Here is a 15,165-nt window from a genome sequence, read left to right as displayed (position 1 = left end):
TATAATGCTGCCCTGTCTGGAATGCTGATTTTAGGTTCCTATTTTTACTTCTTGTTTAAGGTGCATTTTATGATAGTTTCACATTTTTTGGGGGGGTGCAATACTAGATTAAAGAAATGCTTTGAACAGCGAGGAAAATCAGGTCTTGTTAGAAAAATAAAGGTCTGGACAGCACAGGTCTTTGTAAAGGTCTGGACAGCACAGACGATTTGTGCAAGTCTTCATCTCATTTCTAGTCTGAAGTCTCTGTACATGGCCCCCTCCCCCCAGCAAAAAATATTATGCCATATGTATACTTTGTGAAAAATCTGGTGATATTTCACATTTTAATATTCTCTTTCCTATGTTCATATGGAACTATCCAATCTGTATTTTAAAGGGCATAGGACATCATCTAGTTACTGCATTATAGATCGTCTAGGTCAATGAGTTACTTTAAATAGAAATCACACAAGTCCAAACAGGAGAACAGATCATTTGAAGGTACGGAATGTACTCAGAAGCCAAAAGGGAACAGGGAAAGACCTCGACCAGGGCCAGGGTCTTTTCAACCCTGGCTCTGACCTGGTGGTACTCTCTGTCTAGTAAGACCAGGGCCCAGCAGAACTTACTGTTGTTTCACCAGGCCTGTAAGACAGAGATGTTCTGCCAGGCATATGGTTAAGGTTAGGCTGGGCCGCTGCCGGCCTGATAGAAGGCAAGTGAAGATCTGAGCCCTCTTTATTAGAATCTAGCTCTTCCCAATTGGTGGATCAACTGCCTCCAATTAGCAAACCTGATTAGTGAATTGATTGCTGCTATTTTGGGTGTCAACAGTTTTATATTTATATTTTATACTGTACTGTTTTACTATTGCCATTTTAAATTGTTTTTGATGTAAATTATATTAATTTTTTTACCTGATGTAATCCACCCTGGGCCTGCCTTGTGGGGAGGGCGGAATAAAAATCTAAAGTAAATAAATAAATAAAATCCTGGTTATTAAGATAATCTGCTTTGACAATTAAAAATATACTGTGTAAATGCTAAATATTCATATATAGTTCCTAACTTTATATGTCCCCTGATCTATTTTATCTACAAAAGTGCTCTGCATTTATCTTAAAACTAATGGGAAAATATTTTTTTACAAGTCCCATTTTAAAGTTCCATCCATTTAAAGAAAATCAAAACCTTCATTTCTGTTAATGTTTTTGTCTGTGTGGTTCCAAGACTTAAAGTAGGTTCAGTCACATAGAAGTTGGTGAGAATTAGGGATGATGAAAATAATAGTTAAAGATATCCAGTCACTGCAGTCAGCTTCTATAATAGAAACTGTGCTGATAGACTTTCATCAAAGATATCATAGATTAATAGCCTGGGAAGTGCTTGTTTGATTCTGAATGAAAAGTAGTTCTCAACGTCCCCTTTCTTTGTACTTTTTTTTTTAATTGGGCATTTTCAGAATCATAGGCTTTATAACTATTTTGAGAGTATTACTGACATTTTATGAACCAGTAGCCCCAACCTTTTGGAGCCTGTATGGGCATCTTTGAAACGTTGATAGAGGCTGGTGGGTGCCCCCCCCCCAATGGCTCTCATGGGAGGAGCATGTTGCAATAATACAATCTAGAAGCCATTTACAGCATAAGTAATCACAGCCTGACTGATTACTTGGACAGAAGTTACATTGAACCAATCCATTTTATTTTTAATTGTAGCTAGAGTCTCTGGAATATTATGTATACCCAGCATGTTTTAACAGGATTTGTGGAGTTTACCTTACAGAGAGTATACAGATGACTGAACTATCCTTTCTGCCATCCAAAAACATTTGACTAAGGTAGAAAATATAGCAAGATTAATTAATACTTCTGAATTTTTTAACTGTTTTAACTCTTCATTAGTACACACTTAACATGCCTTTACACCTACATAATATGAAGCTGAAATCTCCCTAGCACTTTAGGTTATATGTTATCTCTGCTATTTTCAGGATTTAGTTATTTAAACATTTATGCCCCACCTTTCCACACAGGTTTCCTAATTAATATGTATGCCATTTTGCAAAGGCTGTATAAGGTAACTAGAAAGAGCCAAATGAAGACAAAAATTATCCCTCAAAACCTACTGCTGAATCAAAATCTTCGGACTGATCACTTTATTAATTCTGAATTAAAATACTAACAGGCATATTGAATAAACAATTGGTTCATTAGGTACAGAATTATAAGAAAATTGTCCTCTCTAATGCAGGAAAATACAGCAGGGGGAAGATTGAATCCCTTTCTTTCCTTACCTTCATTTCAAACTTCTTCTGAGCGAGAGGTAATACTCATCCTGCACAGAACTCTATTTCATTGTGAGCATTCTGTCACTAGTCAGAGCTGTCAGGTATGTCAATCATGTTGTATTGTGGCTGTGTCAGAGACATAAACGGAGAGATTAGATGGCTACAAAGAGCTGTGAATAAGGGAGTAAATTGCGTTCATGAGGGAAAAATTTAAAGAAACTGTTTTCTCAAAAGGTCTGTTCAGGAGGCTACTGCTAATATATTACAGCTGGAACAAGATAATTGTCCTAGGAGATCTTTGGGTGTTCTTTGCAAAAGGCAGCACACTTGCAATAAATATTCAAATGCTTATTTTGTGTTGTGAGTGCCAGATAACCCATTCAAAGTGAAATACAACTCCTTTCAGGACATTTAAAATCCACTGCCAGGAAATGTTATAAACTCACAAGGAATATTTGTGTTGAGTCACAAAAATACTTGCCACAAAAGTTTCCTTGGAAAATCCATTCAACCCTTAAATGTCTCTGCAGTGAGAGAAGTATCTAGAAGCAAATTCAATTTGGGCCAAATTCTGTTTAATTCACTGCTGTTTCATCCTACCAAAACAACAGGATTGCTTGTTGCATAGGGTATTGTGTATGCAGAACAGAACTAAGTCTTGCCATTAAGTACCACCCATCAACTAACTTCTGCGGTTCAGCAGTTAATTAACTGCCATTCCATATACCAAAAGGAAATATTATTCCATTTCCTATTTAATAAAGAGGAATTTTATTCCACTATTTTAAGGATTTTTTATACTTGATGAACAGACAATTTAATTATACAGCCTTTCTAATGAAAAATTCCCACAGTTTTAACTGGTAAAGCACCACAATGAGCTACCACATATCCTTTCCTTTTTTCCTGGCAATATAATAAAGAAACAATACATAACAGTCAATATTACCTACTTGTTTTAGACAGTTGATCAGCAAATGATTACAGCTATGATCCTGCTCTGAGGAACATCTGCTGTGCTCCTCTGACAGCAAGTAACTTACTCATGATGAGCAGATCCCACATAGCTGAATGGAGATCACTTTTTTATCAGCAGATTCCGTAGTGCTGGGAGTTAATCTTGAGTTAACCGTATAGGCTTGGACCAGCACATTGGTCCTTCCCATGCAACTGTTGCTATGTAAGGAAAACTTACATGATGGGCCCAACCCACGCAGTCAAACCATTCAGCTCTAACTCCCTGCACTATGGTATCCACTCACAGATAGGCAGCTTGCATGTAGTTGGGGGAGAATTTTTGATGGACATCTACATTTTTAACCCACGTAATTGCCTATCACAGTCAACAATTGGCTCTTAAACTTACTAGAATAGTGTAAGCTAGAGCTACAAAAGTGAGCAAGGTATGCTATTCTATAAACATTGGAACCCTTCTATCTACTGCAAAAAGGACTAGGTTCTTTTTATCTTACTGTTGTTTGGTTGTAGAAGTTTTATTATTATTAGATGCTTCATGCTGTGAAGGAGTGGAAATGTTTAAAGCAATCAAATATATTGTTACTATGTAACCTGAATCAATCCTGAACTAACCCTTGAAATCAGATGAGATGAGGTAGGCAGGCAACAGCACGCATCTGGAGAGTGGGGGGTGGAATGGGGAGGGGAAGATTATATGGATCTTTTAAATCTGTTCTAAGAAGTAATGCAATTGTATTTTATTGTATGGGAAATACAGCAGGATGTTTTTTTCTTTTTCACACTAAAAAAAGAAACTTTCTGCCCAGAGCATTATTTATAATTTCATTTATTCCCAAAATATTATTTATAATTTCATTTATTTATAATTTATGTTCCAAGTTCTAAACACGCAAGCAGCATAAACTGTTTGTTCCATAGAGATTTGGCTTAACAGAACAACTTTGAAGCACATTCATTTGTAATTCACCTCTGTAAATAAATGCCTCTTCTTTCTACACTCTTTCTTCCCATTAGGTTACAGTCATCAAATTTCAAAACGAGTGCAGGAAATTCTTGGTATTAATATAAAAATAAATGGCAGATTTTTGCACAGAGATCTCTTTGGTTATTTTAATGGTTGGCAACTGAGAAGTTCTACAGTGGCTATATTTTAACTGGCACTGGTAGGTACTTTAGTAGCTTTCTGAAATAAAGGGGGAAATAGTAAAATTTGTGAGGTCTTCTAGACCACTGAGGCATAATTTCTCGGCTTAGCAGACTGATTTGGTTCTTCTGACCTTTTATTTGAATCAATTCATATTTTTTTCCAGTGGTACCCTTCCTTGTCCAATGAAAGGGTAATGTGAAATTTGATCACAACATGATTGCAAAAGTACACATGCCAGCAACCCACAGGCATTTCTTACCACCTTGTATACCTTTGTGACTAAATAATTGTTAAATGGGAGATTGCAGGAGTCTATATATTTTCTCTTCATTCTGAACTAAACCTCTGGACAAATTACATTCGTCAAGCTTCAGTTTCATATGCTTTCCAACACAATGCATTATCAGGATTTGAAAGCCTTTTTTGTTGTTGTTGTTGTTTCAAATGGGCTATTTTTTAAAATGTTCCTGGTGACGAGAGTCATTTGAACTTCAAAACCACCCACACTTTCAATGAAGCAGTGTGAACCTGCTTCAAAATTCCTGCAAGTTTTTCAAGCTTTTATGCTCTCATATGGCTTCCAGACAAAAGCCTACAGGAGCTCCATTTAGCCACCTAATAGCTAAGAGACAAAGAACGGAAAAGTTTTAAACTGAAGTACCCTCTTACAAGTACATTAAAACCCATTTTATTTGCTTTCCAATTTCAAAATGCTTCAGACAACCCAAGATACCATGCTAACAAATGACTCACATGCATGGTGAGAAAGATTCAGATTCTTGCCATAAAGTTATGGCCATGTAATAGGATATTTGTGCCCATGACAATATTCTCAATTTATCCATTTAAATTACATAAATAGAAATGATCTGTATTTTTAGTGTTTATAACAGTCTATCAAACCTTGGTTGGAGAATATATGTTAGTTCTGAAGTAAGAATCTTAACAATACATCTAAGAATCTTAAGTTTTGAAGCCAAGACAGTTATTCAGCTGAGAAACCTGGAAATTCAGTTGGCATGTCTGTATCCTGATTGGTTGTAATTAGCCAGTAAACATTGAAAAACATGTAATTGACCTAGCTCTTATCATTTGTTTTAAACTTGTAGCTTATTGTCTGCCAAGGAGGTTGTAATAGGGTTTTACAGTGATTACTCCAAACATTCAAAACATGAACCATAATGGGAAAAGCGAGAAGCCAGAGAGGAAAGTGGAGGAGCAAAACATGACATATAAAGAATAAAATATGAAGGATAATCTTGTCTCTTACTCCATCAACATTCCTTCCCCTATTCTCTGAAGGCAGAAGTTGTCCTACAGTTCAGCACTATAAACACTCAAGCCTTTCTTTCCACTAGATGGCAAAAGCTGTTCCTTATGATACACCTCAAGAGAAGCATCTTCTACTTTGCTTTATAAGTTATCATTCAGCATCAGCAACCATGCAATGTCAGAGTGTGTGATGGTAAAAAGTTGGAAAACAGATGCCATTTACCAGAAGGAAACTTTACTTGCAGTTTGAGAAAGAGGGAATTTAATGCACTATTTTAGGATTTTTAATATTTGATTAATATTACTTAATTACACATTAAACGTTTAAAATAGTGTTTTAATATTATTTGTGACAAATTGATTGAAAATACTGTTTTGTTTCCAGCTTGCTCCATAGACGTTCAGGGACGACATGTAGTGGCAAATGTTTCTCAAATGCATTAATTTTTTTAAATGATCTCTTCGAAATCTCTGTAAGAACCAAAATTGAGATTGCATGTTTGAAACGGATTTTGGATCCTTAGAACTTTGGAATAAAGTTTTTAATATCCAGCTTATGTTTTACAACATTTTATTTGCAATAAAAACATATTCTTTGTCCAGGTTGAGTCTTGCTCTGATGAGAAAAGCTTGAATATGTCTAACTAATCTGTGTGACTATCTAAATCCCAGACTGGCATCCTATGGGGGAATTTGCAGGTGTATGGGTGTAACTGGCAGTGGAATGGCACAGTTTAGAATGTATGTTTGCAGATGTGAACACAAACAAGAGACTAGTCCCAAAGTGCAGTTTCACTGAATAAATTAGTTTCTTATGCAATTAAAATGTATTTTCTTGGCTTTCTACATCCATTTAACTTAGCTGAAAGCTTTGTATTATATTTTTTTAATCTGTAGTCTACATTTAAATCTATTCTATCCAGGGCTTGATTTCACAGTAACGGTAGAACTATAATTTTACAAATCTTCCTATTACCACAGTTATTTTAATTCTATGTCCCTGTAGCCAGGAAGGGTTTCTGGGTCCATAACCCCTGGCCAAGAGGTGGCATAAAGGAGCTGCCAGAGGAAGAAAAAATGCCCTTAAAGGATGCACAGAGTAGCTGAACAAGTTAGTGTGCCAGGAGTGGCTCGGGACCCATGCTGTAAGCAGAGGATGGCTAGCTTTGGTGGCACCCATTGAAGAGGAAAGCATCCCCTTAGGGGTGAGGTTGCCTTGGGTAAGAAAGAGAGGAAATGACCCAGAGGGCAGGGGGCATGTCTGAACACAAGGGAGAGCTCTAAAGGTAGTGGTCAGATGGTGCCTGGAGTGGTGGGTGGAGGAGATAAGGTGGCTGGAGGCAGAAGTGTGCAGGAAGAGTGAGGAAACTTCTTCCTCTCTGCTGGGCCATCAAGGGGAAAGAGTGTATAAAGAGGAAGATCCTATAAAGAGGAAGATCTAAATAATCATTGTTACCTGAGTTGTTCATCTGGTGAGTTCTTTGGGTTGGAAGAAGTCATGGAGCCATGCTCTCCCCCCAGTTTACTGCATGCCTCTTCCCTACACCTTACCTGGGGTTCCACTAATCCACCTACATTAGCCCATATAGATCCATGTTACTATCATCCTGTATCAACAGTGCTGCTATGAATTCAAACCATCGATTTTATTATAGTATGTTCATAGATTAAATAAACAAGCATGTATCTATGAAAATAATTATCCAGTGTCTTGAAATATATTGAGTCGTAAAGACACTAAGATTCTATATGTATATGAGGTTGACAGGGAATAATTTCAGGCTGACATTCATCCTACTTTTATGTATTTATTGAAGTATAATTGCTGTGGAGAAGAGCAGGAGTCCAGTAGCACCTATAAGACTAACAAAATTAGGGGTAGGGTATTGTAAGGATGCGAGGCAACTCTCATGGTCATAGATCCAGAAGAGTTAGGCATGTTAGTCTGTAGTAACAAATTAGTAAAGAGTCCAGTAGCACCTTTAAGACTAACCAACTTTATTGTAGCATAAGCTTTTGAGAGCCACAGCTCTCTTCGTCAGATGCATCTGACGAAGAGAGCTGTGGCTCTCAAAAGCTTATGCTACAATAAAGTTGGTTAGTCTTAAAGGTGCTGCTGGACTCTTTAAGAATAGGCAACTCTCAAGAGACTCCACATTATGAGTAAAAGTTCTTTATTGATAAGATGCCAGTATCATACACTTACGGCATCCTTGCTAGGACTGGCGGCTACAAACAAGTATCAAGCAGATATAGGTTCCCCAAAGGTACTTCTAATTTCCACTCTCCCTTTCTTTTAATAGTCCTCTAACTCTGCAGACTGGAAAACAGGCTGTGTGATTCATGGACTGCTCAAGGTCAAGCAGGCTCCCAAGCTCAGGAAAGATTACAACAGGAACAAAACCTCCCATTCCCAGTTTCCCACCTCGGGTTCAAATAACAAAATCACCCCAACGGCATCAGCTTCAGCTGCAGGAGGTATTGAATATGACAGGTAATCCTGAACACCTGACAGTCTGCCCCCCCCCCAAAGATCAATCCTCCCCCTCGTTTCCCCGGGTATTTATTATGGAAAGCTCGAACCAGTTTCTTGGCTCTCACATCAGTAGACTTAACCCATTCAGCCTGGCTTTTTGGGAAATTTTTCCATTGTGTTAGGTAGTACAGCAACCTTATCTTCCACTTGGAGTCTAAAATGAGTTTGACCTCCTGATGGGGCTGTCCGTCTATAAAGATTGGAGGTGGGGTCATGGGGGCAAGGCACCACTTGTCAAGTCTAGGGTGCTTTTTGAGGAGGCTGAAATGGAAAACTGGGTGCACATGCCTCAAATATTTTGGCAATTCTAGTCCCACAATAACATTGTTGACCACAAAGAGGACCCAAGTACTTCCATCCTAGTTTTTTGCTGGGTTGTGTCCCTTTCAAATTCTTTGTGGATACGTAAATATTGTCTCCCACTTTCAGGTCCCAAGGGGGTGAACGTCTCTTACCAATCTGGAGTTTATAATCATGTTTAGCTCTCTCCAATGTTTGCTTCACTACATCCCACTGTGACACAATTCTAGTCCACCACTCCTTCAAATCACCCCCCTTTATGTTTGGCTCTGTGCCTAGCATTGGCAGAGGTTTCCCTTCAAAACCTTGAGTCACTTGGAAGGGTGTTTCCCCCATGGAGCTGTGTAGGCTATTATTGTAGCAGTATTCTACATAAGGCAAGAACTCCATCCAGTCATATAATACCTCCGGAACTGTTCCGGTATCTGATTAGTACATTCTGTTTGTCCATCTGTCTCTGGATGATAGCTGGAGCTCAACCCCTGCTCAATTCCTCTTACCGTCATGAGCTCCTGCCAAAAGGTAGCAATGAATCAACTCCCCCTGTCAGAAATTATCTTGTTTGGATAAGACTGTAAACATACCATGGTCTGCATAAATAGCGTGGCTAGTTTTTTTGTAGTGAGGAGTTTGGAGCAGGGAATGAAATGTGCTTGTTTAGAGAATAGATCAACCACCACTAACATTACAGTTTTTCCCCTAGAGGGGAGAAGGTCAGTGATGAAATCCATGGAGATGGTAGACCACAATCGCGGTGTGTGTGTGTGTGTCTCTAGCAGCTGTAAGAGACCTGGAGGCTCCCCCTTGTCTTTTCTTCATCAAACAAATGAGGCAACTGGACACATACTGAGATATGTCTTTCCTTATTCCTGAACACCAAAATTGCTTCTGTGTTAAATGCAATGTTTTTACGAACCAAAGTGCACTGCTGTTTTGTCACTGTGACATTTTTTCAGTACCTCCCCCCTCACGGCTGCTGGTATGTGCAATTTGCCCTATCAGTACCAGCATCCATCCTCCCCTTCTCCAGAGAATCTTGCAAACCCTCCTCCCGCTCCTTTTCCTTCTCTGTTTTGACTGTCTTCAGCCAGGAGTTCGATGGGGAAGTGAGGTTTTGTGCTTGCCTGTGTGTCAGCACTGCCCCTCCCAACTGTGTGGGTGTGAAAATACCGTCAACAATTTCCTCTCTCTGACTTTTGTGTTGAGGGAGGTGGGACAACGCATCTGCTAAGAAATTTGGTGTCCCTGGGAGATGCTTGAGTGTGAATTGAAACTTTGAGAAGAACTCCGCCTACCAGAGCTGTATCCAACTTGCACGGTGATCTAAGTGCTTCTAGATGGTTATGATCTGTCCAGATCTCGAAGGGTATTTTTGCCCCTTCCAGCCAATGTTGCCAAGTAGAAAGGGCTAACTTGATGGCTGTTGCTTCCTTGTCCCAAACCGACTAGTGTCTTTCTGTCTCTGAAAACTTCTTAAACACATAAGCACAGGGTTGTAGCTCTCCATTAGAGCCCTCTTGTAATATGGCCCATGGCCATATGGCCCATGACCATATCACTTGGGTCTACTTGCACAATGAACTTCTTGTTTTAATCTGGGTGGCATAATACTGGTTCAAAGGTGAACAGGGTTTTTAACTTCTCAAATGCCTGCTGGCATTCATTTGTCCACTCCAACTTAGCACTTCGTTTTATTTCTTCTGGTCCTTTTCCTTTCATTTTTAACTAGTCTGTTAAAGGTAATAGAGTTTGGGCAACGTTTTTAATGAATGGTCTGTAAAAATTTGCAAAGCCCAGGAAGGATTGTAATTCCCATCTCATTTTAGGAGCCTCCCATCCCAACACATCTCTGACTTTAGTTGGGTCCATCCCAAGTCCCTCCTTGGACACTCTGTAGCCCAGGAAGTTCAGCTCAGTTTTATGAAACTCACACTTTGACAATTTTGCATACAGTTTGTTCTTATAAAGGGTACTCAGAATCTCCCTTATAAACTTCATATGCGAGTCATAGTCATAAGAATAGATCAGAGAATCATCAAGATAAACAACCACTCCTTTGTACAGGTATTTATAAAGACTCCAGGTGCCCCTTGAAGTCCAAATGACATGACTAGGTACTCAAACTGTCCCAGAGGGGTGTTAAAGGTTGTTTCCCAATTGTCCCCTTCCCTGATGCACACTCTGAAGTAAGCATCTCTTAAGTCCAGTTTGTTGAAAATCTTTCCTTTGGTCACCACTCCCAGCAGATCTCTAATGAAGGGGTGTGCATTTGACATTGACACTGCATTAATCCCTCCATAATCCACACACATACATAAACCCCCAACCTTCTTTTTGCAAAACAACACTGGGGCAGCATGAGGGGAACTTTCGGATCAAATAAAACCCCTTTCCACGTTTTTGTCAATGAACTTGTGAAGCTCTGTTCACTCAGCTGGGCTTAAGGAATATACTTCCTCTTAGGAAGTTTCTGCCCAGGGATCAGTTCAATAGCACAGTCTATTGTCCTGTGAGTGGATAATTTGTCTGCCTCTTGTTCCTCAAAGACCCGACTGAAATCTTGGTACTCAAGGGGGTTGCATCAATTTTTCTCTCATTAGGCATACAGTTTCAGGCATGGGAGGGGGTAGTGGCACCTCATGGGGGTTCCACAAATGTTTCTGGCAATCCTCAGCAGGGAAACATAGTCGCCCCATCTTCCACTGTATGTACGGGTCATGATCATATAGCCATCGGACTGCTAAAACGGCAGGAAATTTTGCAGTGGGGCTTATTACGAAAGTTCTTTCCTCCCCATGACTCCCCATTCCAACTTAGGTTAATTCAGTCTCATAGGCACAGGGAGCCCCTTTCATAGAGCCATCCATTTGCTCAAATCTAATAGGCTCTGTTAATTTCACCAGATCCAGTCCCAGACCTGTGACTAGGGCTGGGGCAATTAGCTCCCTGCTGCACCCTGAATCAATCAGAGCTCTCACCCCAATATGCGTCCCCCTTCTTGGGTGTACTATTGTAATGAGGAGTAAAAATAAGTTTCCCTTTTCTCTCACCTTGCTTGGCACCTGTTCTTCTTTGACCTGCTGACGGGTGCCAGTCACAGTAGGTCTACACAGTTTCCTGCCAGTTCTTCCTCCTCACTGCTGGAAGGAGATCCCTCTCCTGGCCTCTCAGGTGCTTCTCCCATCCCAGCCGCTGCTGCCTTCTCACACGTTTGGGATGCTGCTCCACCCTGTCTCAGGTTTGCTGGGGCCGCTGCTTCTCCCTTCCTCGGCCTCCTCGCCAGGCTGCTCCAAGGTCCAGTTTTTCTCTCAGAGGACTTCTTCTCAACCCCTGACATTCCACGGAGAAGTGGCCCACCCCACCACACTTTAGGCATAAATCTTGATTCCTCCTCCTCTCCATTGGATTCAGTCCAATCTTGAATGTTGGCAGCACACTATCTAAACTTGGTTGCAAACTCACGCAAGGGTGCTTCCTCCGCCACATACACTTCAGTTTAGTTCTTGCTCTTTGTACTGCACCTGAATTACACACATGAAGGCTCTCACACTCTGAAGCTCCAAGGCTCGGGTTGTATAGAGAGTTGCATACCATTTGGCCATTTCTCCCCCCAACCGGGAGCCAAAGTAGCTCACCCAGCTGGCTTCATCAAGGAAGGTGTGGCCTCATTCTCTTAGGAATTCTGCCAATTGCACTAGGAAGTACCCCAACTCCTCTGGGTCCCCCTCAAAGTGGGCTTCTAGTTTCCATAGCTCCTACAGTGGCTGCAACAGAGTTTCAGGATTCAGTGCAGTCGGGACTCCCATTGGGTGTATGGGTTGGGCCGGTGGGCCAGCTGGCACTGGGACTCCTTGCTCATCTGGGGGAAGAACAGGTGCCTGGCTTTGTAGCACCGGTGCTCCTTGCCTGTCTGGGGGAGGGACAAGCAGCTGGTCTTGTGGCCCTTGGGTGGCTTTACCCAGCTGGCCACCTTGGCCTCCCAGGGGAGCAGGTTGGAAGGCTGCCTGCATCATCTGTTTGATATTCTCTTTGAAAGCATACAATTCACACCTTATCTCTCCCATCTTGGCTCGGATCTCCCTCAGTGGAGGGTGCTTCCAGCATTCTCCTCCTTCCTGATTCCTCATCACCTTCCCCTCCTTCTTTGGGGAAATCATCCTATTGGATCAGGGATGGTATGTGGAGCTGAGCCCTATCTCTTGGGTCCAGCTCCCTCCTGGCCAATGCCACTCACGGGGTCCACTCCACTGAGGTCCCCTCCGTCCAAGCTCTGTAATCAATGGACTGCCAGGAAACACCTGTGCGGAGTCTTGCGCCAGCTCCGGCCAACACTCCTGCATTGGGCCCATGCTCCTTTGCGGGGTCTTTAAGGCTTCCCTCGATCGGCTCTGCTGTACCAGTCCCCTTGCCTCCCTCAGCCACCAGTGCTCAGAGTTGGGAGTTTACGATGAGTTAGGTCTGAGGATTAAGAAAGGCAGTCCTAGCAATTTATGAGGATGCCAGGCAACTCTCAAGAGACTTCACTTTATCTTTATTGATAAGATGCCAGTTTCATACACGGCATCCTTGCTAGGACTGGCGGCTACAGACAAGTATCAAGCAGATATAGGTTCCCTGAGGCTACTCCTAATTTCCACCCCTTTCTCCTAATAGTCCTCTAACTCTGCAGACAGGAAAACAGGCTGTATGATTCATGGACTGCTCAAGATCAAGCAGGCTCACAGGCTTGGGAGAGATTACAACAGGAACAGACACCTCTTGTTCTCAGTTTCCCACCCTGGATTCAAATAACAGAATCACCTCAACAACATCAGCTTCAGCTGCAGGAGGTATTGAATATGACAGGTAATCCTGAGCACCTGACAGGTATGAACTTTCATGAGTCACAGCTCACTTCTTCAGATACAGCTAGAATGTGAGTCCATCTGTCCTTATATCTTGGAGAGTGGAGTGATTACAGAAGCCAAATGATAATAGCTGGTGAATGAAGTTTGTCATGTGTGATATGTGTGCATGCAGACCAACCATGGAGAAGTTTCAGGAGCTCTAAAGAAGTAGAAGGTGCTCCTTTCCCTTCCCTCATGCTGTTTTCCCACATTTTTTTCAAAATGAAAAGGAGGGGAAATAGTGCCCTTCCCTCAGTTCTCTCCCTGTTACTTCTGAGAGATGTCCTTACTTGAAGTTCATTTTTTGAGAAAAGTTTAAAACTTGGTTTACTTTTTCCTTCAGAGAACAGGGCACAGTTTTTTCTTTGTGTGTTTTTCTGAAGAAAAATAATTAAGAGAGAAAACAGCCACCAAACATGAACTTTACTGTAATACTTGGACAAAACTAAACATTTAAGAAAAGACTCAAACCTGCTGCTGTAGTATAGTGATTAAGTGGTTGGACTGTGAATCTGCACTCTGCTGGTTCAAATTCCAGAGGACTTTAGGCCAGTCACACACAGTCTGCCTAACTTATTTTGCCAGGTTGTTGTGAAGATAAAATTGAAGAGAGGATAATTATGCAAGCCTCTTTGTGTACCCATTGTGGAGAAAAGTAGGGTATAAATGAAGTAAATAAATAATAAATATAGCTGGAGATGGGGGGGCTGGTAATAGGTAGGTTGGTGAGTCAGAAAGAGACCAGGAAATAGGTAATGGTAAGGATATGGGGGGCTGTCAGGAGAGAAAGTAAAGTCCTTGTAGGTTTCCCCTGTACAACTGGCCCTGGCCTGACCAGTACCATATAACTGGACCCACCCAGCTCTGCTGACATTGTGCAACTGGGCATGGGCCAGCCTGGCAACAGGCACCATACAATTTGGCTAGACTTTTCCCAGGGAGAGGCTCCCAGGTGGGAAAGCTGAAGACAAGGGAGTAGATAAAAGTATTGCCGTGGTCTTGGCATTGTAGTTCCTGACGTTTCGCCAGCAGCTGTGACTGGCATCTTCAGAGGTGTAGCACCAAAAGACAGAGATCTCTCAGTGTCCCCTCCTATTCTCTATAAACTTGCTCTTTTGATTATTACATCTGTATGTCAGCTAGGAGTGGAGACAGCAGAAAAGGTTAAGGCACCTTAAAGCTATTTGAGGGCATGAGTTTTCAGGGTCACAGCCCACTTTGTCAGATGCTTTCTCCTCTAAGTGGGTAAGTGTATATTTCCCAATTATAGAGAAAAGAGGAGGAAAATGCAAGTTTATGCCCTAATGCAAGAGAAAGCAGCAGGCGTCACAGTAATATGGAGAATGCAAATTAATTCAGAATCCATTCAAATAAATATGATCAAATCAGCGTAGGTATGTGACTCATTCCCAACCCAGTGGGGATGATAAGCACAGCAGTAGTATAATAAATAAACACCTCATGAGAGACATTATTTTCTTTTGTGAGATAGCCACCCCAACTATCTATTGAGCCCAGGTTTCACAGCATAATAAAATTGTTAGTGGATTCTAACTGAAGATGTTTTCTGGTAGTAATTTCCCTTTGAACTAGTGATCAAGTGGTTAGGTTGCTTATTATCACTCTGTTGGTTCAAATCCCACTACTAAGATACAACAAAGGAGGCTTTCATGGGAGAAAATGCCCAATAGTGTTTATTCGTCATGAATGGATGATTGCGTACATCCAGCAAGAAGCAGATTCAACATACTTGTTCATTAGAAGCAGCCCCTGA

Source organism: Eublepharis macularius, chromosome 7 (assembly GCF_028583425.1).
Source record: "Eublepharis macularius isolate TG4126 chromosome 7, MPM_Emac_v1.0, whole genome shotgun sequence".
In the NCBI taxonomy this organism is placed as follows: Eukaryota; Metazoa; Chordata; class Lepidosauria; order Squamata; family Eublepharidae; genus Eublepharis; species Eublepharis macularius.
The sequence above is the reverse complement of the archived record's forward strand: the minus strand, read 5'-3'. Positions refer to the sequence as shown.